The sequence below is a fragment of the Solanum verrucosum genome, unplaced genomic scaffold (genome assembly GCF_900185275.1).
Source record: "Solanum verrucosum unplaced genomic scaffold, falcon-dt-bn FXZP01000193.1, whole genome shotgun sequence".
NCBI lineage: Eukaryota > Viridiplantae > Streptophyta > Magnoliopsida > Solanales > Solanaceae > Solanum > Solanum verrucosum.
In genome coordinates this window covers 159,997-186,596 of record NW_026020502.1, presented here as the reverse complement: position 1 = coordinate 186,596, position 26,600 = coordinate 159,997, and the positions used below count along the sequence as shown (strand labels likewise).

Genomic DNA, 26,600 nt, shown 5'->3' with positions numbered 1-26,600 from the left:
TAGGTGATGCAGCTACTTAAAGAACTTGTGGCAGAAATTAAGGGAGTGATGTACCTGCTTACTTAAAGTGAGGGACTAGATATTTCTACATTTTTCTTAATGTAAAAACTTCCATAAAGGACCCTTAAGAGAATGAAATTCATTTCATATATCTCTCACTTGTTCTACAACAATTTACTCCCAAAAAGAAACCCTAGAAGCTCCAAAGTGCTGGCCTGCAAGTTCACCATTAAAAATCTGAGAAAACCCTTTATTTTTCAAGTACAAGTTGGTGTAACATCTCCCATCTTAAGAAATTCAAGAGGAGGAACTGATTTCACCTTAAGGTAAGGCTACTGCCATATGTTAATTTTTTCATCCCTCTTTTGTGCTTGAATCAGTTAAGGGATTTGGTATGTGTTAATGAGTTGAGAATTGTTCCTTTTACATGGTGTGAGATTGGGGAATGTTCTGGTTGATTGTGCATGTTGGGACAGCCATGGAGGGGAGTCCCCTTTAACTCAATTTTTAGCCCATTTGAGCATTTTAAATGTAATGTTAGTTGGATGCTCAAGGGACAGTGGTCGGAAACCGTGAGTTCATATTGCTACTGCCACATTCTGATGTTTAGAAACTGATTTGTGTATAGTAACATAAGGAGGCATGTGCAGAAGTCATGAGAACTTGTTAAAGGATAAAACGGTAAAGGGTGCAGTAACGTACCATCTAATTGGGCGTTGCATGAGCTTGCTGCCTGCAACCCCTTTATATACTGTTTTGCATATGTTATAAAGCCCGAGGATTTTCAGGGGACCTTATTAGAAGGTCGTATTGTATATGACGTTATTAAATGAGAAGGGGTGGAATACATACCATCGGTTTGGTAAGTATGGGTTTGCTGCCTGATTACTATTTGCCAAGTTTAAGTAGCCCAATCTGTTGGTTAGCTACTAATATTAGTTGTGTTACTTATTTCATTGTAGATTAATAATCGGAAAGGAAGGAGGTTAATTCGTTATACTATTTGAGTGGTACAACAAGGTATGTAAGGCTATTCGATTCTATATTATTTGGCATGAACTCTGCTTGTGTCACTACCAACAAGTTTGCTTCCTAAGTGCTCTTTCAAGTAAAAGACACTTAGTGGCAACGTACAATTCCAAACACAGCTAACAATAGTTCCCCTCTCCTTAGTGTGTCGAATTGCTTCAATATATGTGCATGTTTACTTTTCCAAGTATTGGTATGAGAAAAGGGTAATTTCAACAGTAGCTTTGTGATTCCTCCTGTCAATCAAATGAGGTCCATTGTGTCATTTGAGCTCTTATGTAATTCATTAGTGTTACATTTCCATCTTGTGTTATTGTTATTGCCCTAAGTGCATATTCACATGTTTCCTACTACTGATCCACAGTTCTGACGCTCAAAAATAATTATGACCACCAAAATACAAAGATTAAAGAAACTATATGAAGCGGTATATGTGTAAGGGTGGCAGCCCAAGGGCAAAAGCCTAGCATGGGTCGATCCCAATTTGTGTATAAGGGTGGCAGCCTAGGGGCGAAAGCCTAGCATGGGTCGATCCCAAATTTATATATTTGAGGACAGCATCTCAGGGGTTAAAATGCCTAGCATGGGTCATCCTCTTTTACCACTGATCAGTTGGTTATTTGTATCACATGCTTTACAGAGATCGCAATGTAAAGAAAATTTACAGAAAAGAATATAATGTACATGATCCCACAACAGCAACCAGGGTGGTCTTTAATCTAATCTATGCAGTTACATATTGATACTTGATTTCAATTGAGCTCTTGTTTACATATGTTATTGCTTTACATATTCAGTACATTCTTCGTACTGACGTCCCTCTCGGGGGACGCTGCATTTCATGCTGCAGCCATAAGTACTCCAGCTAGTAGACCTCCCCAGTAGGAGCACAGGACACTCAGCTGCTATTTGTGAGCTCCAAGTTGATTCGGGGCTTAATCGAGTCTTTGGCATCTATTTTGTTACCGTATTGCAGTTAAGGGTAAGGCGGGGCCTTGTCCCGACCTAAACTAAGGTTGTCTATCTTGTAGAGGCTTTGTAGATTAATGTATAAAGTTTGGTTGTGTCTTGTCTCTTAACAATTGTGGCCTCCACGGCCAAGTGTTGTACATAAGTTTTGGGCCTGTCTATGTCGGTCTTTTATCACTACAGGGCATATAAGCTTGTCATAGCTTCATAGTTATCATAGTTAAATGTATGGTAAGTACAGGTTGTAAGTTGGTTCTCCCGGGCCATTTAGACATCGGGTGCCTGTCCGTCTTAATCAGATCTGAGGCGTGACACATTTGGCGTTGTTAGTCGAGATTGCCAATCAACTCGACGATCCGCCCTTTGGTAGGTTTCATCGCCGTCTTGCTCTATCTTTTAGCATTATCATGTTTTGGATCATTGGGCGACATAGTACTACTTCGCGAAACTGCTCGGCGACACGCCAATTTCTCCTTTCACCAAAGATTTGATCCTTTCTTTCAGGGCTCAGCACATTGGAACAAAAGCCAAGGATAAAACTTTTGGCGACTCGCCGAATAGGTTCGGTGATTCTCAGATCTTCATTTCTTCGTTCTTTCAGCTGCCTTTGTTCCTTTTTGCTAAGTAGTGTCCATGCTTTCCCTCTAACTACAAATGCCTAAAACTTAAGGGTTTTCATCAGATATTTAGACAAACTATGCATTTGAGGACACTAATTTTATCAAAATACATCCCTAAATAAGTCCAATTTGTGGACTCATCAATACCCCCAACTTAAGCTTTTGTTTGTCTTCAAGAAAACTCGAGTTCGGCTGTTCGAAAAGGGTGACTCAAACAGTGTTATACAAGAATCAATCATAAATGTACACAACAAGAGTTAACTTACTCATGCAAGGATAAAATGTGCACTCAAAGTTTCAAGTTGTGACATACCATTATCAAAGAATCTCGAACTCATAATACTTGCTTCAAATGCAAGTTCAAGCTTAACTATAGTGTACAAATGTCGTCACAGAAAGAATGATTCCATATTCACACAATGGTTCACAGTGTAAAGCTTCGAAATCAGATGCAACTCTCACACTCACAAAGAACATAATGCATAATTTCACCCATAGTTTTACCCGTATTTTCCAATCAATATTTGCTTCAGCTCACTCAAGATCACAAAGGTCTTTCAAGGCCTGTAATGGGGCTGAGCGCAAAGGTATGATCATATTTGGGCTCAGTGACTTTCATCCTGATGAAATGTGGTGTTCACAACACTTCCTTTCCTTTACCTTCATCATTCTCTTTAGTGCTCATAAGTCATCCTATTATTCACCTCCATGGATTGTTTGGAAACCCCATTACTTTTGTACTTTATTCCACAACTTTCTTTTTCATTCTTTTCTTCTCTTTTTCTCTTTTTCTCTTTTTTTTTTTTTAACTATGTGGAAGGGTTCCATTTTTCTCAACACCATGGGTTAAAGGAGACTTTTCTTGCACTTCTTGACTTTCCCTTTTATTTTCACCACACCCCAACTTAGGCTTTTGGCCTAAGTTGACTATTCAATCAACCACAAATCAAGAGGATTATAGGTAGTGGATTAAGATAGGTATAGTTTTCATCAAGTTTCTTCCAAAGAAAGGTAAGGCTCAAGGGGTGTTCATAAGCGGTTCATACACTTACAAAGTAGGCCACAAAAGAGGTAAATATCAAATTGGCTCACACTCTTCGAAGTTGCCTAATATCATATCAAGAGATAACATCACTTAGTTGACCGGACCAATGGGTCAAATTCTAGGATCCATCATGCATAGTTCACAGGTAAGCTCATCACACTAGACATTGACACTATAAGTCAAACAAGACTCCATACTTTCGCTAGTGTGCAACGATCATCACAAGAGACTCAACTTGATCATTGGCTAGTCACAACGAGATGGAAAGGGTTCACATATTGTCTATGCAACTTCATTTGGCATCATTGTAGCCACACATATATGTTTGTTGGATTATAAGCACTATCCAAGTCATCGGTATTGATCAAAACCGATACTCAAATTTGCGAAGGAACTGTCACATTCAACACAGAAGGGGTGGCAAAAAAATTTCAGAAGGAAATCATTTTGCAATTTAAAACACGGAGCCACAAGCTCAAACCTTCCACAAAACAGTGTATAAAACACAATTATAGCTTACAACCCAAATACATAAATGAAACACAATTCACGAATAACACACAAAGGTGGGCCTCACCCCACCACAAATAAAAGCAATTTGTCTTCAAATGCAAGAAATAAAATATCCAGAATGTAAATTAAAGAAAGATAGAGAGGGAGGTAAATAGGGGTGTAACACCCCGTATTCTACGTGTATTAGTTCTATTTATATGATGCCTATAAATTGCCTTGTGGTATAGTTATGGACTCGGTTTCCTATGCGACTAGTGACAATATAGTAGGTCTAAAGTGAACTATCAATGGATTTTGATGCGACCCGATTAAGTTGACGTCGATTGAAGTATTTAAACTTGAGATCATAAGGTGGTATTTGAGTCTAAAGTTTAAAGTGACATAGTGTATATAAGTTTTAAGTTAAGTTAAAGGTATTAAGGTCTAGAAATGGAATAAAACATCGAGGTGCTTAATTGACTTAACTAAGGTAGTAGGTGACAAGTAGGTGCATCACCTACTTTGACTTTTTGACTAGTCCAAAGGATCAAGTAGGTGCATCACCTACCATGACTCTTTTGACCATGTTATTGGGCCAAGTACACTACACCTACTTGCATTAATCTGGCCCAAGTTGAATTGAAGAATAAGAGGAAAATGGACAGCCAAGGCCCAATCTTTCCAAGCTCACAAGAAATAATTTGATTGGAAAAGTAGGTGCATCACCTACTTAAATGTGTGGACTAAATTAAAGACACATGTTGGCTGCAAATGAAGTACAAGAAAGGTGGCAAAAGAGAACCTATTAAGGCCAAATATCTGATACAAATATCTCATTTTCCTCTTATCCAAATTTTAAGCTCTCAAGTTCATATATTTATCTCTCTCAAGATGAAATAGCCACCCAATATTCCTACTAGGGTTCTAACTATTTTTGCATCTCATTTCTTCCAAAGCAGCCACAAGATCACCTTCTCTCCTCTATCGTTTCAAGTATATTGGATAGTTCTTCAAGCGGAGTGAATTAGAGATAGCTATATGTGTTAGCAGCCAAGGTTCTGCCACTCTCTTCCAAAGATTAAGAGAAGGTTACAAAAATAGTAATTGAAGGAGAATAACAAATTTAGATAACCAAGGTAAGGGCACTGCCACAACCTCTAATTATTAGTTTATTTGAGAATTCTAGACTTACTTGTTTATTGCAACTCGTGGGATGGTGATTGAAAACCATAAATTCACGTATTTTGATTATTTTTAGTGTTGAGGACTACTATTGTATTGATTTGTTTATGGGAGGTCATGGATGTACTTAGAGAATGGTTGCGGAAAGATATAGGGGGCAAATTTATAAGCTATGGTGATGCACCATTAGATTAAAGTTTTGGTAAGCTCACTGTCCGTTCCATGGGAAGGTTGTTTCATGTAAATAACTATAACGGACATAATTTGTGAAAGAAAACAATCAATTAGAAGGATTGTGGGCTGGCTGCCTGGCTACTGTTTTGATGAGTTGAAATATCCCGAGTTGGTTGGTAAGCTGCTAATAATAGCCTTAATGATTGGTGTAGATGAAGACTATGACGTTATAAGACAGGATGACACTTCGTAAGCTATATGAATTGGGAATTGAGGTATGTAAGGCTATTCGATTTCCTAATTCTTTGGCATGAATCCAACACTTGCATAACAAAAAGTAAGATTTCTTAGTGCCCTTGGTAGTGACTGATCCATAGTTGCAGTTCCTACTCATTAAAGTGAATACTATAATATGAGTTTATTACTAAATGTACGTGCTTACTCTACCAAATTAGCATGCATGTAACCTAGATTACACATGGTACATATGTTTATATGTTGGATATACAATCTGCCCATATCTTGCCGACTTGCTTCAATTGTCTATTCCGTCATATATGTCATCTTTTCACATGTTCATATGTTCCCCTTATTGGTTATTACTCCTATTGTGTTAAACTATAATATTACCTCACAAGATCCCTACTTGCTCTATTGTATATTTTATATGTACTTACTTGGAATATGTATTCGTCCTTAAGTTGAATCTTCCCACGTTCTCCCTTGGTTCCACGTTCATGTATACCTTGTATTTGATATTAGTTAGTGAGTATTTGGCTATCATATAGAGTTCAAATCTCTTGGCAGAATGTTAAATGTCTTCACTTGATATGTGCTTTAATTTGAGATGTCAAAATGCTTACTGAGTCATATAAGCTCCTAAGTATTACGTTGGTGTCACATTTACTTCCCATGTCATTGTTATTATCGTATGTCCATATTCATGTCTTCTGCTACTGGTCCATAGTTCCAAATCTCAACAATGATTATGACCACCAAAACAACAATCTCGAAAGAGTTATGATCATCAAAACAACAAACTCAAAAGAGTAATGAACATCAAAACAACAATCTCAAAGATTAAAGAGTCTAAGTGAAGCAATCTATATAATTAAGAGTGGCAGCTCAGGGGCGAAAGCCTAGCATGGGCCGATCCCAATTGGTATAAGAGGGTGGCAACTCAGGGACGAAAGCCTAGCATGGGCCGATCCCAATTTCTGGAATTATGAGGACGGCATCCCAGGGGTTAAAATGCCTAGCATGGGTCATCCTCTTCTAGCACTGATCAGCTCGTCATTTGTATCATCATATGTCTTATAAAAATTATAATGTATAGAAAATTAAGAAAAGAATGTAACATACACGATTCCACAAGTATAAGCAGAGGTGGTCTCTAATCTTTGTCTATTGGTATTTGGTTTCACTTGAGCTCTCATTTTATATATGGTTGTATTATGCCTTACATATTCAGTACAACTCCCTCTTGTTCAAAAGGCATTACTTTTTGCTTATGAACATTTACCTTCAATTCAAGCAAAATGAGATCTTGGTCTTGCTTCTCTTTTACTTCTAACATTAATGATGATTCAGCTCCATTCATCACCACTACTCCTCCTTTTGTGGAATCCATCAATCGGACTCCCAAGCGTGTAAGTCTATGCACATCTTTTGCTAACTCTCTCTTTTATTCCTCAACATGGGCGTTACTACCCATAGACAACTTGTTTAAAGCATCAACAACAACATTAGCCTTACCTGGGTGGCAAAAAAAACTCAAGTCATAATCCTTAAGTAATTCTAACCACCTCCTTTGTCTGAGATTAAGCTCTTTCTAAGTAAACACATACTGAAGGCTCTTGTGATTGGTGAACACATCCGCATGAACAACATAAAGATAATGGCACTATATTTTTGAAGCAAATACTAGAACAGCCAACTCTAAGTCATGGGTGGGGTAGTTCTTCTCATGAACTTTCAACTGTGTCGAGGCATTAGCTATAACCTTGCCATTCTGCATCAACACACAACCCAAACCAACTCTAGATGCATCACAATAAAAAACAAAGCCTTGCGTGCCTTCTGGTAAGGTCAATATTGAGCAGTAGTCAACCTCTTTTTAGATTCTTGAAAGTTTTTCTCAAAAGCTTCAGACCATTTAAATTTCACTATTTTCTGAGTCAACTTGGTCAAAGGAAACGAAATGGATGAGAACTCCTCTATGAACCTTCTATAATAGCCAGCCAAACCCAAGAAACTCCTAATGTCAGTTGGAGATGTCGGTCTAGACCAATTCTGCACTGCCTTTATTTTCAGGGTATCAACTTTAATTCCCTCTCCAGACATAATATGGCCTAAGAATGCCATAGACTCAGGCCAAAACTCACACTTAGAGAACTTTCCATAGAACTCGCTATCCTTTAGAGTTTGGAGAACTATTTTGAGATGACTAGCATGATCTTCTTCATTCCTCGAATAGATTAGTATGTCATCAATGAATACGATAACAAACATATCTAAATAAGATTTGAATACTCTATTCATAAGGTCCATGAATGGTGAAGGCGCATTGGTCAAACCAAATGACATAACTAAGAACTGATAATGACCATAACGGGTTCTGAATGTTATCTTTGGAATGTCACATTCCCTTACTCTTAACTGATGGTAGCCCGATCTGAGATCTATCTTAGAGAAAAAAGTAGCACCCTGAAGCTGATCGAAAAGATCATTAATTCTCCGAAGAGGATACTTATTCTTGATGGAACCTTATTCAACTTACGGTAATCTATACATATCCCGAGGGAACCATCCTTCTTCCTCACAAATAAGACCAGAGCGCCCCAAGGTGAGACACTTGGTCAAATGAAACATTTTTCTAGGAAGTCTGTCAACTGTTCTTTAAGCTCTTTTAACTTTGCCGGTGCCATTCTGTATAGTAGAATAGATATAGGACGAGTATCTGGAAAAATGTCTATACGAAAGTCTATTTCTCTCTCAAGATGGACTCTGGGAAGATCATCAGGAAAGACTTCTGGAAACTCTTTTACTACTAAAACTGACTGAATATGAGGTATTTCAACACTAGAGTCATTAACTCAGACTAAGTGATGGACACAGCCCTTGGAAATTAACTTTCTCGCCTTAAGGTACGAAATAAAACGACCCTTAGACACTGTTGAACTACTTTTCCATTCTAAGACTGACTCATTTGGAAACTAAAACTTGACAACTTGAGTTCTACAATCAACTGAGGCATAACAGGCATGAAACCAGTCCATACCAAGAATGACATAAAATCTACCATGTCTAACTCAACTAGATCAGCCATGTTACTCTTGTGATTGACGAAAAAGGGACAATCACGATAGACTCTCTCTGCTAGAATAGACTCACCTACAAGTGTTGAAACTCTGAAGGGTTCACTAAGTTGCTTAGGAAGAACATTAAAATTCATCGCAACATACGAAGTTACAAAGGATAAACTCGCTCTTGGGTCTACCAAAGCATAAACATTAGAGTTAAAGACTTGGATCATACCAGTAACAATATCTAGCGAATCCTCTTACTCTTGACGACTTGTGATAGCATATAGGCGGTTTAATCCTTCGCCAGTACCTAAAGTATTTCCTCTAGGTGCAGCTCTGTCTGGTGGAGCAACTGAAGAAGACTAGGCTCTATTGCCCCCATTACCGCTACCTTGTTTGTTCTTTGGACACTCCTTCATGAAGTGACCATTATGGCCACACTTAAAGCAACCAGTGGAGCCATCACGACTTGTTCCTTAGTGGTTCCTTCCACACTTAGCACATGCAGGAGGCTCACTACCCCCCTTGAGCCATACTACCCTGCGAATAGGTAGGTTTGGCTCTGAATTTCTGACTATTGTACTCACTCTTTCTCCTTGGTGCAGGTGCATTAGAAGATGATGGAGTAGGTCCATTCTTCTTATGTTGGAAAGAAGATCGGTTCACATTACTCTTCTGGTTCCCGGACTCATTCCATGTCTTAGCTCTCTCATTCTTAAACTCTTCTCTATTTCTTAGTGTGTTCTCCTCAACTTATTGCACATGGATCATCAGCCTTGCTATGTCCATGTCACCTATTAGCATGGCTGCCGTACCTTCCTTACTTGACAGACTAGACAACTCAGCAATTCATCCTACTCCTCATATCTGCAACCATCTTTGGGGCATAGCGAGAAAGTTGGGTGAACTTCAGTCCATATTCATGAACGCTCAAATAATCTTGCTTAAATGTGAGAAACCCTCTTATCTTTGCCTCTCTTAGCTCACAGGGAAAGAAGCATCCCATGAAGGCATTCTCAAACAAAGCCCAACTCACAATCGGTTACGCGCAAGCACGAGTTAGAAAGAAACTTTTTAGAGATAAAACTCTAACACACGAAATGAGTATGAAAGAAGTGAAGGAATTTACTTAATGTTGCAGCCTCCTAATTATAGATGTAGCGCGCTTCACACCAATAAATAGGACTCTACAGACATGGCTTCATAGACTCCCTAGGACTCTTGAACTCTGGGATTTGAGACAAAGTTTGTCACGCCCCGAGCCTACACCCGGGGTAGGACTGACACTCCAGAACCATTGCTGTCAACAAGTGAACCCTTGACCTGGCTTACTTACTCAACAGAAGACTTTAAGCATTAAGAAAAGAACTCAAATGCAAGATAACTCATAATTTTTTTAGAAATAAACATTTAACTTAGCCAAAGTAGCAATTCAAATCTAAACATAAGCTAATAACAAAGTAAAGACAAATGAACTAACTAACTGTCTATCTATGAAGCCTCTAATAACTTAGATGGATGTTGGGCTAAGACACATGATATCTTAATGAACTAAAATACTGAAAGAAATAAAATGGATCCTCCGAAAGAAAGGAGGCTCACCAACAAACTCTGAAGCTCACTAGAATCAATGATGTGCTGGATGCTGATGCTGGTTACCTGTGTCAACATCGTAAGAAGATGCATGACAAATGGAATCAGTACATTGAATGTACGAGTATGCGATGGGAATTCTAAAATAAGACATAAGCTTGATAGGAACTGAAGAACTTACCTAGCTTAAGTCAACTCAACTGATTTCAATATAAAGCAGTATAAATAAATGTAGTATAAAGAAAAGCTTTAAAACATGGTTTTCAACTCTATGTATTTAGAAATACAATAATAACTTTGTATGTATGCAAAGATACAATATGAATGAAAATACAAATATTTTTGATGTATATAAAAACACAAAATACTGCTGTGGGAGTTTCCCTAACTGACAACCATCACTTAAGAGTTATCGTGATGATACATCATTTTGCCTCACACTATTAGGGCCGTCCTATACCTTGCCGGGGGGTAAAGAACCTAAACTACTAAGTGGATTCACTAGTATATGCTAAAAAGCACTAAGAAATCAACTAAAAAGTATGACCCTTTTATACCCATGGTGGCTACATGATTTATGGGGGCTGTGAGTTGTCTGAACTCTCCCCATATCAGTGCGCAATACTACTCCTAAAATATGATACTAGCTCTTATGTTAAAAATATACTTCTTTCTGTGATTTCAGATAATAGCTCAAAAACATATCTCAAAGGCTATCTTTGAAATCAATGTTTCCTCTCTTACTTAATTGTGAAAGCACTAACTCTTTTCTTAAACCTAGCTCAAAGGCTCTTTGCAAATCAAGGTTTCTTTTTCTTGTTTAAATGTGAAAACATTTTAACTCTTTGGGAATACATAGTCCCCATATACTTTGAAGAAATGAACTTCAACTTTTCTCTTTACTCAACTCAAAACTAAAGTCTTAAAACAAAAGTAAATAATTTGTAAAAGACTTTTGGAAGACTCTACGAACTTCTCTTGACTTGGTTCTCTTAACTTCTTTTGACTGGGCTCTTAACTGGTCCTTGAATTGAATTATGGATTCAAGGACTGAGATTTGTTATAGGAAAGATCTCATGATGTTTAGGAGTGTTTTTAGATAGTTAAACACGAGAAAATATCAAGAAATCACTGTTTGAAAGCTAGTCCATGACGCGGATCTGTATTTAAATTTTGGTCGCGAAAATAATTGTTCAGGCAGAACGGTCCGTGACCGCTCCGCGACATGAGGGAGGATTTTCCAAATCAGAAGAACAGGTCCGCGACGCAGACCTGGTACCCAGATTTGCCCGACTTGTTCCTTCTTTGTTTTCCAGCCCCAATTCACCTAAATACATTTCTTTTTCTCCAATTCTCTTTAGATTCAGATACCCAACTTATGTAAACAAGAATTTAATCAAACACAACTCTAAAATCAACCTTAAACTCTCAAGAACTCCTCAATCTCATCCCAAAGTCATGAACAAAAGTAAATTCAAGAGCACACATCAAGAACATTCAAACTTTCAACTTTTAGGACAAATTCATGCGGAATTAAACATGTTTGGCGCTTGGGTGAACGAACCCAACACTGTGTGAACTTATATACCTCTTAGGGATCACCCCTTGACGAAATCCACAAGTGATTCTTGTAGATCTTGAAGATTCTTGCTCCTTCTCCTCCTTTCTCTTCTTCTTTTCTCTTTTCTAAAACCCTAACTCAACATCATAAAAGTGTAAACTGAATGCTATCAGTTAAGACCCCAATTAATTACAAAAAACGAAATTAAGTCATGGGGTATGGAAAAGACCATAATGCCCTTCTAAAATCCAAATTGGACATTTCCTTATTCGAATAACCCAACTTCAAATAGGGATATCTCACTCATACGAACTTGGAAACGCGCAAACTCAGTGGTATTGGAAAGATTATTCCAAGATCTTGCCTATGATATCTATAAATACACCTAACTCATCTAGAGTTAGGAGTTATGGGAGTTTGAAGTTGACCAAAAACCCAACTTAACATACTTAACAAATTTTCCAGATTTTTATATTCTTTCCAAAAAAGACTATTTCCAATTTTTAACTTCTTTCTAGTTCTTTCTAGTTACGGGGTGTTACACCACAGGTGGATGAATTCCAAGAGAGGATCACGAAGGAAGCTCATAACTTCAGATATTCTATCCATCCGGGTTCCACGAATATGTATCGTGACTTGAGAGAGGTTTATTGGTGGAGTAGTATGAAGAAGGACATTGCAGAGTTCGTTGCAAAGTGTCCCAATTGCCAACAAGTCAAGGTAGAGCACCAGAGGCCCAGTGGTATGGCTCATAATATAGATCTTCCAGAAGGGAAGTCGGAGATGATAAATATGGATTTTATTACAGGTCTACCACGGTCTCGTAGGCAGCATGGTTTGATTTGGGTGATTGCAGATCGAATTACTAAATCAGCTCATTTCTTACCGGTAAAGACTACCCATTCAACAAAACATTATGCCAAACTATATCTTCAAGAGGTAGTTAGACTTCATGAATTCCTAATATCGATTATTTCAGATAGAGGTGCACAATTTACTGCGGAATTTTGGAAGTCAATCCAGAAAGGTTAGGTTCAAAGGTGAACTTGAGTACTGCTTTTCATCCTCAAATTGATAGTCAAGCAGAGCATAGTATTCATACTTTAGAAGATATGTTGAGAGCTTGTATAATTGATTTCAAGGGTTATTCGGATGATCACCTACCTCTCATAGAGTTTCCTTATAACAATAGTTATCATTCTAGAATCCAGATGGCTCCATATGAGGCTCTTTATGGGAGACGATACAGATCTCCTATTGGATGGTTTGAGGTTGGTGAATATGGGTTGATAGGACCAAACTTAGTTCATCAAGCTATGGAAAAAGTGTAGGTTGTTAAATAGAGATTGAAGACAACACAAAGTCGTCAGAAATCCTATGCAGATATTAGGAAAAGAGACTTAGAGTTTGATGTAGATTATTGGGTTTACTTGAAGGTTTCACCCATGAAGGGTGTTATGATATTTGGTAAGAACGGTAAGCTTAGTCCCCAATATATTGGTCCTTACAGGATATCCAAGAGGATTGGTAATGTAGCTTATAGGTTGGAGCTACCGCAAGATCTAGCAACGGTTCATCCAGTATTTCACATTTCCATGTTGAAGAAGTGTATAGGCGATCCTTCACTTATAATATCTACTGAAGATAATGGTATTAAGAATAACTTATCTTATGAAGAGAATCCTGTCAAGATTCTAGATTGTCAGGTTCACATGTTGTGAACCAAGGAGGTAGAACTAGTCAAGGTCCTTTGGAGGAATCAGGTTGTTGAGAAAGCTACATAGGAGGCTTAGGAAGATATGCAGAAGAGATACCCACATCTCTTTTAGCCCGGAGAAATTCCAGATCAAGGTATTAATTATCTTCTTCGTACTATTTAATTGATATAATGAATTTGTTAGATTTGCATGTTGGGTGTTTGAGATAGGTGTTAGATGATACACACTTAAACCACTTAGAATAATCTCATTTGAGGATGAATGTTCCCAAGGGTGATACATTGTAACACCTCGCTATTTTAATGAGTTATAAATAGAAAGAACGAAATATGGAAATAGCAAATCTAAATATTTTGGCAAGATATGATAAGTATGTGTTTTGGGTCAACTTCAAACGACCATAACTCTTAGTACCAAATGAGCTAGGTGGGCTACTAGGTATCATATAAAATGTCGGAGAATCCCCTTTTCAGCGCCACCGAGTTTGCTAAATATCAAGCTCTTATGAGGGAGATATTCCCATTTGAAGTTGGGCTGTCCATTTAAGGAAAGTTACCCAAATTTAAGAGGGGTATTGATAACATGGGCAGCATGGATGACACTAACATGAGTGGCATATACCCCTCAAGACCATTCACACGGAGTCAAGCAAAGGATCTCCAAGGCCTACAAGCAATGTTCATGAAAAGGGAAGCATTAGAGGAGCTTGAAGGTCACCAAAGAAAAACATACAATGTGTGTAAGGTACATCAAAATGAGAAGGAAGAAGGAAAGAGGCCATGTGTGGAAATGACCATTTCATGAATTCAAGAATTCACAAAAGAAGGCAACCAAACAAGGCCCTTATCTCATTAAGGGTAAAATTGTCAAAAAGTGTCTTGTTTATTTTTTTTAGTATAAATAGTAGTCTCTTTTATTTTGGGAAGACTTAGACTATATTGAATATTGACTCTGAAATTATAATATCTTCTTAGTGAGTAATTAGTGAGTAATTAGGGTGAACTCTTGGGATTGCTTGTTAACTTCTTGTGTTTGATTAATCAAAGTGTTACCCCTTTGTGATTCTTGGTTTCATTTGATTATTCTTCCTTGGGTTGAATTTAGGTTGTTGAAGTCAATTGGGAGGTGAGGGTTTTAGTCCCTTGTTGCCCATAATTTCAATAACTTGAGTATTAATCCACATATCCTTTCTTTCTTTATTCCTTTCCTTCCTTGATCGTTATCATTTGGTATCAAGAGCCTAGGTTTAGATTTGTTCTTACAAATCTAGTCTTGGTTTTAAAAAAGAGTCCAAAAAATTGTCAAAAAAAAAAAAAAAATTGATTTTTTTTTAATTTTGATTTATTGTTTTTGACACTAGATCCTTGTTCCCTAGTGTTTTATGAGTCTAGGTTTCAAATTTTGTTCAATTTGGAGTTGTAGAAGTGAAGTTACCATTGAAGGGTTTCAAGCTTTTCAAACTTTTCAAATTTTGAAAATGGGTCTTTTGATTGAGGAGAAACTGGAGGTTAATAATTAGTGGGCTTTGTTCTCTTAGTTGAAGGAAAGAAAATCCTAAATTTTGAGCCAATTTCGAGTTGATTTGAGTGTATTGGGGTTTAGTGTGTGTTCTTGGTGTTCTATGTGTTCTTGGTGTCTTCAACTTGCTCTTGAAGAAGAAGAAAGAAGAAAGTACATTTGATCCAACTTTTCAAGTCAAAGTTGGTCAAAGGTGTTTTTTTTTGGGGTCCATTAGTGGAATTTTTTTTTAAAAAAAAAAGAAAGAAAAAAAAAAACGAAATCTAAAAAAAAAAAAAAAAAAAAAAAGTGCCACGTGGACCAACACATCAGCATCCAGCGCAGCAGACAACCTGCCAGCGACGCCCAGTCGCACCTGACGCGCGTGTGCGTCAGTTTTAGAGACCAAAACCTGCAGGTTTTTTTTAAGACCCCAAAAATATTCTAAGCATGGAAGTTTTTTGGACCTAGAAAATTTTCTAAGTGTCCAAACTTCGTGATTTTTTTTTCTAACATTTTTCCCTTCAATTCCTCAACTATTTAACAATTAATTATCATCTTTAATTACTTGTTAACTAGTTTTAATCATCAAATGATCCAATCAAAGTCTTACAAGTGATGGACTTCTTTGAGGCATAATTTTTTTTCTAAGTGTCCAAATTCACTTCTTCTTCTTCTAAACTCATTTTTCTTCTAATTTTCAGCTATTTAACAATCAATTAACATCTTTAATTACTTTTAACTAGTTTTTAATCATCAAATCTTTTCTTTGATCCTTCAAAGTAAGTAACAAGAAGTAATTCTTCTACTTTTGTTACTTGGTTTATTTTGAGTCCGAATTTTTTTTGGTACTTCTTTCTTCTACTTTTATCATCTTAATTCGTTGATAACCTTCTTGATTCAAGTCCGTTAGTTTTTTTTTTCTTTTTTTGGGTCGACCTTCTTTCAAGAGTCGCAAGAATCCACTCCATCACAAAGGATAGGTGATCTTGAGTTGATTGAACGGAGCTAGTTCACTATCAATTTTGAGACGACACCATAGAAGGTGAGTTGAGAGCTACATACGAGTGACGTGAGGCTTTTCTACTAATCTCGTTTGTTGAGTTTTGTAGGTATCATGTCTAATACAAGTCCAATTGGGGAGAGCTCGGAGAACATCATGGAGGTTCTCGCCAACATCTCTAAGCAAGTAGCAGAAATGAATGGAAGGATGAGAGGTATGGAGGAAAGGTTGGTACAGGTGGAAAATGAGAATAGAAGGAAAGCAATTCAACCCGAATATGAGGAGATAAGGAGGGCATCGGTGCATTCCACCACCCTTGCTCCGGGACAAGCTCATAATCTATGTTCTCCTCCACAAAGCCGAACCCGAAACTACCAACGCCCCACTTTCCAAACTCCCAACCCTCCAAACCACCTAAGACATCCTACGCCACATCCAAATCCACAACCCTATCACCCGCCACAGGAGAATCTTCCTTTTGTGGCCAACCAAGTCCAATACCAAACACCATTTCGAAATGATTCAAATGCATCTTTTCAAGAACCTACATCACATCCACAAAATGCACCACAAATGCCCTACCAAGACTAGCAATACCAAAATCCTCTATATGATGAAATTCATGAGGAGTTCAATAATGATGAGTTTTGGGAGCTTAGGGGTAGGGATGGAAATGGAGTACGAAGGGAAGGAGTATGACCTCGGGACTTGGGGTGGGACCAAGGCATAGGAGATCAAGAATATGGGAATAGAGGAGATAAAATGGGATATAGAGGAGATAGGATGGGATATAGAGGCGATAGGATGGGAAATAGAGAAAATAGGTTTAGGGAGAGGAATGATCATCAAGATAGGGGCTTGAACACTATCAAGGTCACACTTCCAAGGTTCAAAGGAAGTAGTGACCCCGATGAGTTCTTGGAATGGAACATTCAAAGTGAGCGAATCTTTCTCACAAATAATATCTCAGAAACTTTGAAGGCGAAGTATGCTCTCACGCAATTTGAGGGGTACGCATCAACCTGGTGGGAGTCCAAGAGGAGGGAAAGGGAGAGCCATCATAACTACGAGTTACCTACTTGGCAAGAGTTGATTGCACTTATGGAGTTGAGATACTTGACTCCAAACTACTACCAAGAGGTGCTCAAGAAGGTGTACATGTTGAGGCAAGGTACCAAAACTGTGGAAGAATATTATGATGAGTTTGAGAACTTACGGATGAAGTCTAAAATTGAAGAGAATACGGAATGTACGGTGGTACGATTCGTGGCAAACTTGAGGTATGATATCTTGAAGCCCTTGAAGCTTAAGCACTATGAGACTCTTGAAGCGGCTTTCCATGATGCCTCAAAGGTAGAAGCAAATTTGAAAGAAGAAAAGTCATACAAAGCCAAGAGTTCTTTAACTTCCACATGGAGCAAAGGTAGAGATAATTGGAAGACGACATCCTCTAGGGAGCAACCTAAAGGTGGAGGTCAAGTTGCCCAAGTCAAGCTTGATTACAAATCCAAGGCAAATGAGCAACCACAAGGAGGTAACTATGTTAAACCTAACTTTCCTCGACACTCTACAATTCAATGCTTTAGATGCCAAGGGAGGGGACATGTTGCTAGTGAGTGTCCAAATAGGAGAACAATTGTTGCTCTTCGTGATGGATATAAGACTGAAGATGAAGATGAGGGTGAAGAAAAAAATGAGGGAGAGGGAGATAGGGGTGAAGGAGAGGAAGGTGCTTCAGGGGATGAAGAAGAAAGGTTGGACGAGAGGGTGAATTTTGCTTGCTTCATGAAGAAGGGAAAGTCTTTGCTTGATGATGATGAAGACTTGAACATGAATGTCAATCTTTCATGTGTTGTGAGAAGAATTATGGGAGCCCTTGCAAAAGAAGAACTTGACCAAAGGGAGAATCTATTTCATGCTAGGTGCAAAATCCAAGATAAATTGTGTTCTTTAATCATTGATAGCGGGAGTTGCACCAATGTGGTGAGTAGTTCCTTGGTGGAGCGTATGAAAATACAAACCATCAAGCATCCCAATCCTTATAAGCTACAATGGCTTAACGAGAGTGGAGAGATGAAGGTCCTCAAACAAGCAAGTATTCGGTTTAGTGTGGGAAAGTACAATGAAGAATTGGTTTGTGATGTGGTTCCCATGTTGGCATGTCACCTACTGTTGGGGAGACCTTGGCAATTTGATAGAGATGTTGTGCACCAAAGGAGATCCAACAAATACACTTTTGTGATTGAAGGTAAAAAGTATGTGCTTGCACCTCTCACTCCATATCAAGTGAGTGAGGACTATCGGGCTATGAAGGAGCTTCGGGAGAGAATAAAAGACGAGGCGGCAAAAGGTGAAGGTGAAAGCTCCACCATCGTTCCAAAGGAGGGGAGTGCCTTGGTTAAAAATAATAAGAACATGTGCATGATAGCAAAGCCAAGAAAGTGTTTAAAGGGTGTGGATGAGGAATGCTTTCTAGTGTGCCTTGTCAACACCAACCTTTTGTTACATGCTAACCAAGATACTAGCACTTTGCCTAGTATTATTTCTTCTCTTTTGCAGGGCTATGATGAGCTATTTCTAGATGAGATGCCCGCTGGATTACCACCCTTGAGGGGAATCGAGCACCAAATAGATTTTATACCGGGTTCACAAATCCCCAATCGTCCAGCTTATAGAAGTAACCCGGCAGAAACCAAAGAGCTATCAAGGCAAGTGGAAGAGCTTCTTGAGAAGGGGTTGATCAAAGAAAGCCTAAGTCCTTGTGCCATACCGGTAATTCTTGTTCCCAAAAAGGATGGCACTTAGAGAATGTGTATTGATTGTAGAGCCGTAAATAAGATCACGGTGAAGTATCGACATCCCATTCCTCGACTTGATGATATGCTTGATAAGCTATGTGGTTCTATTATTTTCTCCAAGATTGACCTTCAAAGTGGGTATCATCAAATTCGTATGAAACCGGGTGATGAGTGGAAGACGGCCTTCAAGACAAAGTTTGGGCTGTATGAATGGCTTGTGATGCCATTTGGATTGACGAATGCCCCAAGCACTTTCATGAGATTGATGAACCATGTTCTCAAACCCTTCATCAACAAGTTTGTTGTGGTGTATTTTGATGACATACTTGTGTATAGTAAGACAATGGAGGTACATGTATCCCATTTGAAACAAGTGTTGATGTCCTACTACGAGAGCGTCTCTTTGCTAATTTCAAGAAATGTTCATTTTGTGTTGATAAAGTTGTGTTTTTGGGTTTTGTGGTTAGTGCAAATGGGATTGAGGTTGATGACAAGAAGGTGGAGTCCATCAAGACTTGGCCGACCCCAACCAGTGCAACTGAGGTAAGAAGTTTTCATGGGTTAGCAAGTTTTTATCGGCGATTTGTGAAGGGCTTTAGTTCAATTGCTGCTCCTTTGACCGAACTGATCAAGAAAGATGTACCTTTCGTATGGGGTGAGGAGCAGGAGAAGTCTTTTCAAGCCTTGAAATTGATGTTGAGTTCTGCACCCTTGCTCCAACTACCCAACTTTGACAAGGCCTTTGAAATTGAATGTGATGCTTCAGGTGTTGGTATAGGTGGTGTGTTGATGCAAGAAGGAAAACCATTAGCTTTCTTTAGTGAAAAGTTAAAGGGAGCTACACTCAAGTACTCAACTTATGACAAGGAATTGTATGCACTTGTGCGAGTGTTGGCTCATTGGCAACACTACTTGTGGCACAAAGAGTTCGTGATACGGACCGATCATAAGTCCTTGAAGCATCTCAAGGGGCAATCCAAGTTGAACCAGCGACATGCTAAGTGGGTTGAATTCATTGAAACCTTTCCATATGTGATCAACTACAAGCAAAGCAAGGAAAATGTGGTAGCGGATGCTCTATCATGAAGGTTTGTATTGGTCAATACCTTGGTTTCTAGAATGATGGGGTTTGAAAGCTTAAAGGGATTCTATTCTATGGATTCCGACTTCAAAGATACCTTTGATAATCTTAGTCAAGGGAAGCGAGTTGATAGGTACCAACTGGTTGATGGTTTCTTGTTCAAAGATGGCCGAGCATGTGTGCCCATGAGCTCATGGAGAGAGTTATTTGTCAAGGAGGCTCATAGTGGTGGTTTGATGGGACACTTTGGGGTACCAAAAACACTTGATATTCTTAAGGAGCAGTTCTTTTGGCCCAAGATGAAGCATGATGTGGAGAGGATTTGTGGACAATGTCTAGAATGCAAGCAAGCCAAATCCACGACTAGGCCCCAAGGTAAGTATACTCCTCTTCCTACTCCAAATGGTCCGTGGATGGATATTTCTATGGACTTTGTGTTGGGACTTCCTAGGACTAAAAGAGGACATGATAGTATATTTGTGGTAGTGGATAGATTTTCGAAAATGGCTCATTTTATTCTATGCCATAAATGTGATGATGCATCCCATGTAGCATCTTTGTTTGTTATTAATGTGCTTAAATTGCATGGAGTCCCTCAAACCATTGTTAGTGATAGGGACTCCAAGTTTCTTAGTCATTTTTGGAAGAGTCTATGGGGTACACTTGGTACCAAACTTATGTTCTCTACTTCTTGCCATCCTCAAACGGATGGACAAACCGAAGTAGTCAACCGGACTCTTGGAAGCATGCTTCGATGCATGATTAGAGGAACCCCAACTACTTGGGAAGACCGTTTACCCTTGAGTGAATTTGCATATAATCGGTCTTTCACTCCTCTATTGGAATGTCTCCATTTGAGGCATGTTATGGTTTTAAACCTTTGTTTCCATTAACCATGACTCCTTTGTCTAGCAATGTTGTTGTGAGCCTAGATGCCAAGAAAAGGGCAAAGGAGATGATGAGCATTCATGCCAAGGTCAAAGAGGACATTGAAAAGAACAAATCAAAGGTGGCCATTCGAAAGAATCGAGGGAGAAAGGAAGTGATCTTCAATCCAGATGATTGGGTGTGGGTGCATTTCCGAAAGGAGAGGTTTCCACAAGTACGAAAAGGGAAGCTAAGCCCAAGAGGGAACGGACCCTTCAAAGTACTCAAGAGAATCAATGACAATGCTTACATGATTGACCTACCAAGTGAGTATAATATTCATAATGTTTTCAATGTTAGTGATTTGTCTCCTTGTGTTGTAGGTGATCCTTTGGATTCGAGGACGAATCATTTTCAAGAAGGGGAGGATGATAACATGGGCAGCATGGATGACACTAACATGAGTGGCATATACCCCTCAAGACCATTCACACGGAGTCAAGCAAAGGATCTCCAAGGCCTACAAGTAATGTTCATGAAAAGGGAAGCATTAGAGGAGCTTGAAGGTCACCAAAGAAAAACATACAATGTGTGTAAGGTACATCAAAATGAGAAGGAAGAAGGAAAGAGGCCATGTGTGGAAATGACCATTTCATGAATTCAAGAATTCACAAAAGAAGGCAACCAAACAAGGCCCTTATCTCATTAAGGGTAAAATTGTCAAAAAGTGTCTTGTTTATTTTTTTAGTATAAATAGTAGTCTCTTTTATTTTGGGAAGACTTAGACTATATTGAATATTGACTCTGAAATTATAATATCTTCTTAGTGAGTAATTAGTGAGTAATTAGGGTGAACTCTTGGGATTGCTTGTTAACTTCTTGTGTTTGATTAATCAAAGTGTTACCCCTTTGTGATTCTTGGTTTCATTTGATTATTCTTCCTTGGGTTGAATTTAGGTTGTTGAAGTCAATTGGAAGGTGAGGGTTTTAGTCCCTTGTTGCCCATAATTTCAATAACTTGAGTATTAATCCACATATCCTTTCTTTCTTTATTCCTTTCCTTCCTTGATCGTTATCAGGTATTTTGGTCTTTTCCTTACCCTATAAGATTTATTCCATTTTTAGTAATTAATTAGGGGTCTAAACTGATTTGGTTCATTTTATGCAATCTAAATTAATGCCTAGGATTTGAGAATAGTTCAAGAATAGGAGAATAGGAGAAAAATCAAGGCATTCTTGGAGATTTCTTGCGGAATAGAAGATCGATTCGCCAAGGCTTGATCCCTAAAGAGGTATGTGAGCTTTCATAGCATTGGGTTCGTTCACCCACGGGCCAATAATGTTTATTTCAGATAAATTTGTTCTAGAAAGTTGAAAGTTTGATGATCTTGAATGGTGTTCTTGAAATTGTCTTTCGTTATTGAGTTAGGATTGGATTGTTGAGTTGTTCAGGAAATCGTGTCAACTTTTGAGTTGTTTATGAGTAGATTCTTGTGTACATGTGATAGGTATCTGAATATAAAGAAAAATTGAGAAGAAGAATCAAATTTAGGTGAATTGGGGTTAGAAAACGAGGAAGAGAAAGTCGGACAAAAACCAGTACCAGGTCCGCGCCTTCCTTCAGAGGGAACTTTCTCTCTCCACATCACGGAGAGGTCACGATCCCGACTGTTTCAAAATTATTTCGCGACCAAATATTGAAATGCATCTCCTCGCCACGAACTTGCTCCAAGACAGTGTTTATCGATCCTCATCGTGAAGTTGCTCACAAACAATGTTTTTTTTACTGTTACTCATGATTTGCTATCTAAAAACACTCGTAAACATCACGATATCCTTCCTATCTCAAATCATACTTTGAATTCATAAATTCAAATTCAAGGTAGAGTTAAGAGTCATGTCTTATTAGTTCTTCAAGACATTTCAAAAGTCTTTCACAATTGTTTTTAAACTTGTTTTAAGACTTGAGTAAGAGTAAGAATGAAGTTCATTTTCTTCAAAAGATTATATGGGAACTAAGTATTCCCAAAGGAATAAATGTTTTTCACATTTAAACAAGAGAGGAAACACCGATTTCCAAGAGAGATTTTGAGCTAGTTTTTGAGTAATTATCTCAAACCACATAAAGAGTTATGTTTTTATACATATGAGCTAGTTACATTTTGGGAGTAGTATTTAGCATCGATTTGGGGACGAGTTGAGTTCAGATAATTTAAAGTTTATATAAACCTTGTAGCCAACATGTGTAGAGAAGGGTCATACTTTTTAGATGATTCCTTAATGCTTTTATCATAGACTAATAAATCCACTTAGTAGTTAGATTCTATACCCCCGGCAAGGTATAGGACGACCCTTGAAGTGTGAGGCAAGACGATGTATGTAACACGCCCAAAAACTAGTAGGCTAAACTAGAACTTGACGTGAGGGTTAGAGTCGTAGATATGGCTTCCCCTACATAAAATAAAGGATTGAGGGTTAGAATGTCAAGGTACAACTCCCCAAGGTCCAACCAAGGTCCTTGAGGAGGACCCTAGCAAATTGCCCAAGATAGGCTGCCCAAGGTTGTGAACCCACGGAGGGATTCATGCCCCGTAGGGGGGTACACACATCATGGGTGGCTTCTTGGGTGAAGGTCCCAACAACACTGCCCAGACCACCCCCACGATTGACCAGCATTCCCCATGGGTCCAGCCACATCCCGTGGGTGTGGTCCTATGGGTGAGGAAGTGAAGTTGTTTCAAGCGGTTAAGTTAGGGGTTAGTGGGTCATTTCAGATTTAATTAGGGGTTAAGTAGTGTCGTTTTAACCTTACTTAGGACACCTATATAAAGACTATAGACACTTAATTAAGTGATTCCCAAATCTTTATTTCAACTCACCAAAAGAAATCTAATTCCCTCTCAAAAATCCTCTCTTTAGAAGAAAGGGGTCAATATAGGTCAAGACTCCATTGTTTCAAGAAGAAGAAGAAGAAAGACTTTAGACACTTAATTAAGTGATTCCCAAATCTTTATTTCAACTCACCAAAATAAATCTAATTCCCTCTCAAAAATTCTCTCTTTAGAAGAAAGGGGTCAATATAGGTCAAGACTCCATTGTTTCAAGAAGAAGAAGAAGAAGAAGAAGATGAGGAGGAGGAGGAGGAGGAGGAGGAGGAGAAGAAGAAGAAGAAGAAGAAGAAGAAGAAAGGGGTTGATATAGGTCAAGACTCCATTGTTTCAAGATTGCTAGGCTTAGTAATTAAGGTATGATGGCTTATTGATTCATGGAATCCTTTCATCCATGAAACCCCCGTGTTTCCCCCAATTGTGAAGATGAACCCCAATTCTAGTTAGGGTTTCTTCCTACATTGTCGGTATTGTTGTATGTTGATCCAATAGAGTAGATAATGGTTGATCATGATTGTTTATGATGTAATTACATGATTTTAGTATGATTATACATGAATTCTTGATTAACCTAAGATTCTAGGGTGAAATTGATATAGTTTAGTTTTATGCCATGAAAGAGGAAATTGAGAGCTTAGATGTGACCTTCTAAGATTGATGAATTACTTTATGAAACTGTTTGAGCTTAGAGTACCTAGATATGAACTATTTAAAAGTAAAGCTTGTAGACATGAATTGATTAGATTAAGGCTTATATGATGAATCATGATTAGTAGTGTTGAGATTGAGTCTATATGAAGATATATAATTAAAATTGGTTAAGGATGAAGCATGTGAGTGGAACCCACTTGAGACTTAGGTCTAAGAGGTGCTTATGAGATGAATTGCTTGAGAGTAAATCTTGTAGTCATAGATGATGAATTCTAGGGCTTTGAGAGTAAGGCTGATATGTTGAATTATGAATGATAAGGCTTTGAGAGTGAAGCTACTTGTATGATTGAATTATATATGGTATTGTTGGGAAAGGTGTAACACCCCGGAAATTCTATGACTTAAGTTAGAGCCTCACCTTATGAATACATACTTAAAAATAGTTAAAATGATGTTTATAAACCTAAACTAATGTTTGACTTGATTTGGAAGAGTAAAAGTCTAAACATCAAGAAACGACCGCGATGTCCGAAAACTATAGAAGAATGTGTTCTAGTGTGTCCTTAGGTTTTTGGCAGGTTTGGGAGTGTCGTATGATGGTATAATCTGGTGAAAAGGTTTAAAATATGTAAATATATGTTCCTAGGGTCAAAACGTTTGAATACGACTCCCCGGGACCACTCTAAGGGGACCCGAGGAGGACCCCAACCTTGGCCAAGCAAGCTGCCAAGGCAGCTTGCAAGTTGTGCATAGAGGGAATGAGAGCGCGTCGCGCACTTGCTTCCCCAAGGAGCAAAAATCCAGTTCGCGACGCGGTCGTGTCGCGGACTCTACTGTCTCGAAATTTAATTCCAAATATCTTCAGGGAATAGCTCCGCGTCGGAGACTTGTTCCGCGACAAAAATACAGAAATTCAGAAATCTAGTTTTACTTCATTAAAGAGTCCAGTTAAGTGAGGGGTATTTAGGGTAATTTAGGGGACGTGTATATAATGATTTTTAAGTCAATTTACCTCACTTTTATCACTCAAACACAAAACCCCAAAGATCTAAACCTAAAGTTCCTCCTTCTCTCTACTCTCTCTCTCTCTTCTGAAGAACTCCATTGAAGAAGATTGGAACTTCAAGAAGAAGACCAACTCTCCAAGGTTTCAACTCGGATTTTCATGGTTAATTTATCTATAAGGTATGGTTGCTTACCACTCTTGGGATTCCTTTCCCCAAGAGGCCCCTTCAAGATGAATTTTAAAATCTCCAATTTCTAGGTTTCAATCCAAAAACTTGGGTCTTCTTTCTAAAGTGAAATTGATGTTATAAACTGACTTTGATTGATGTTATATGAACAATTATGGATGAATTTATGTTGTATTGGTGGTTTCTTGAAGAATTCCCCATGAGACCCACGTTTCCCCTTCTTTTCCTAATTCTAACCCTTGTTTGTGTTGGATAATGATTGAAGGCTATGAATTGAATGTGATGTTATGAAGTTCATGTTTGTATGATGATTCTACCCTAGGTTATGTACAATTTCTATGAAATTAGGGTTGAGTCTTTGAATGAAGCCATGAAGGCTATGAAGGGAATTTGTCAATTGCTTATATTGATGTTGATTATGTTATTACTTCATGAATTACCTTGTATTATGTATTGGTTATGAATTGTTTGGTAATTGAAGTATGGATGTCCCATGAAGGGCAAGAAGGTATGAAGGTTGATTCTTCTTTGAACTCAAGTATGAAAGGTGAATTACTTAGATTGTAATGCTGCTATACCTAATGTGTTGATGACCTAGTTTCCTCATCCTTAACCCTCTACACTTGAATTAGCTATGAAGTATGTATGTATATTATGGTATGATTGTTATATGATTGAAATGTAGTTCTCATGATTATAGTGTAATGTAAAGTGAAAGGTTTACTCACCTACCAATAAGATGAATTCCGCCCCCAAAAATAATTCTAATACATAATAACTAACATAAATTTATTCAATCATATATATGATATTCAGGAATATATGAAATTAGTTCTGCATATTTTTTGAACAATATACCTTTGCCTCTTGCTTGTCCATGATATCTGAAGTTTGTTCCATTATCTATTAAATATGGATAGCTTAAGTATTAAAT

At 38.1% G+C, this 26,600-nt stretch overlaps 1 pseudogene; it reads left to right on the top strand.

The window, feature by feature from the left end:
• The first annotated feature begins 16,950 nt into the window (after positions 1 to 16,950).
• LOC125809559 (uncharacterized) lies at positions 16,951 to 20,553 on the top strand (annotated as a pseudogene).
• Positions 20,554 to 26,600: the final 6,047 nt, after the last annotated feature.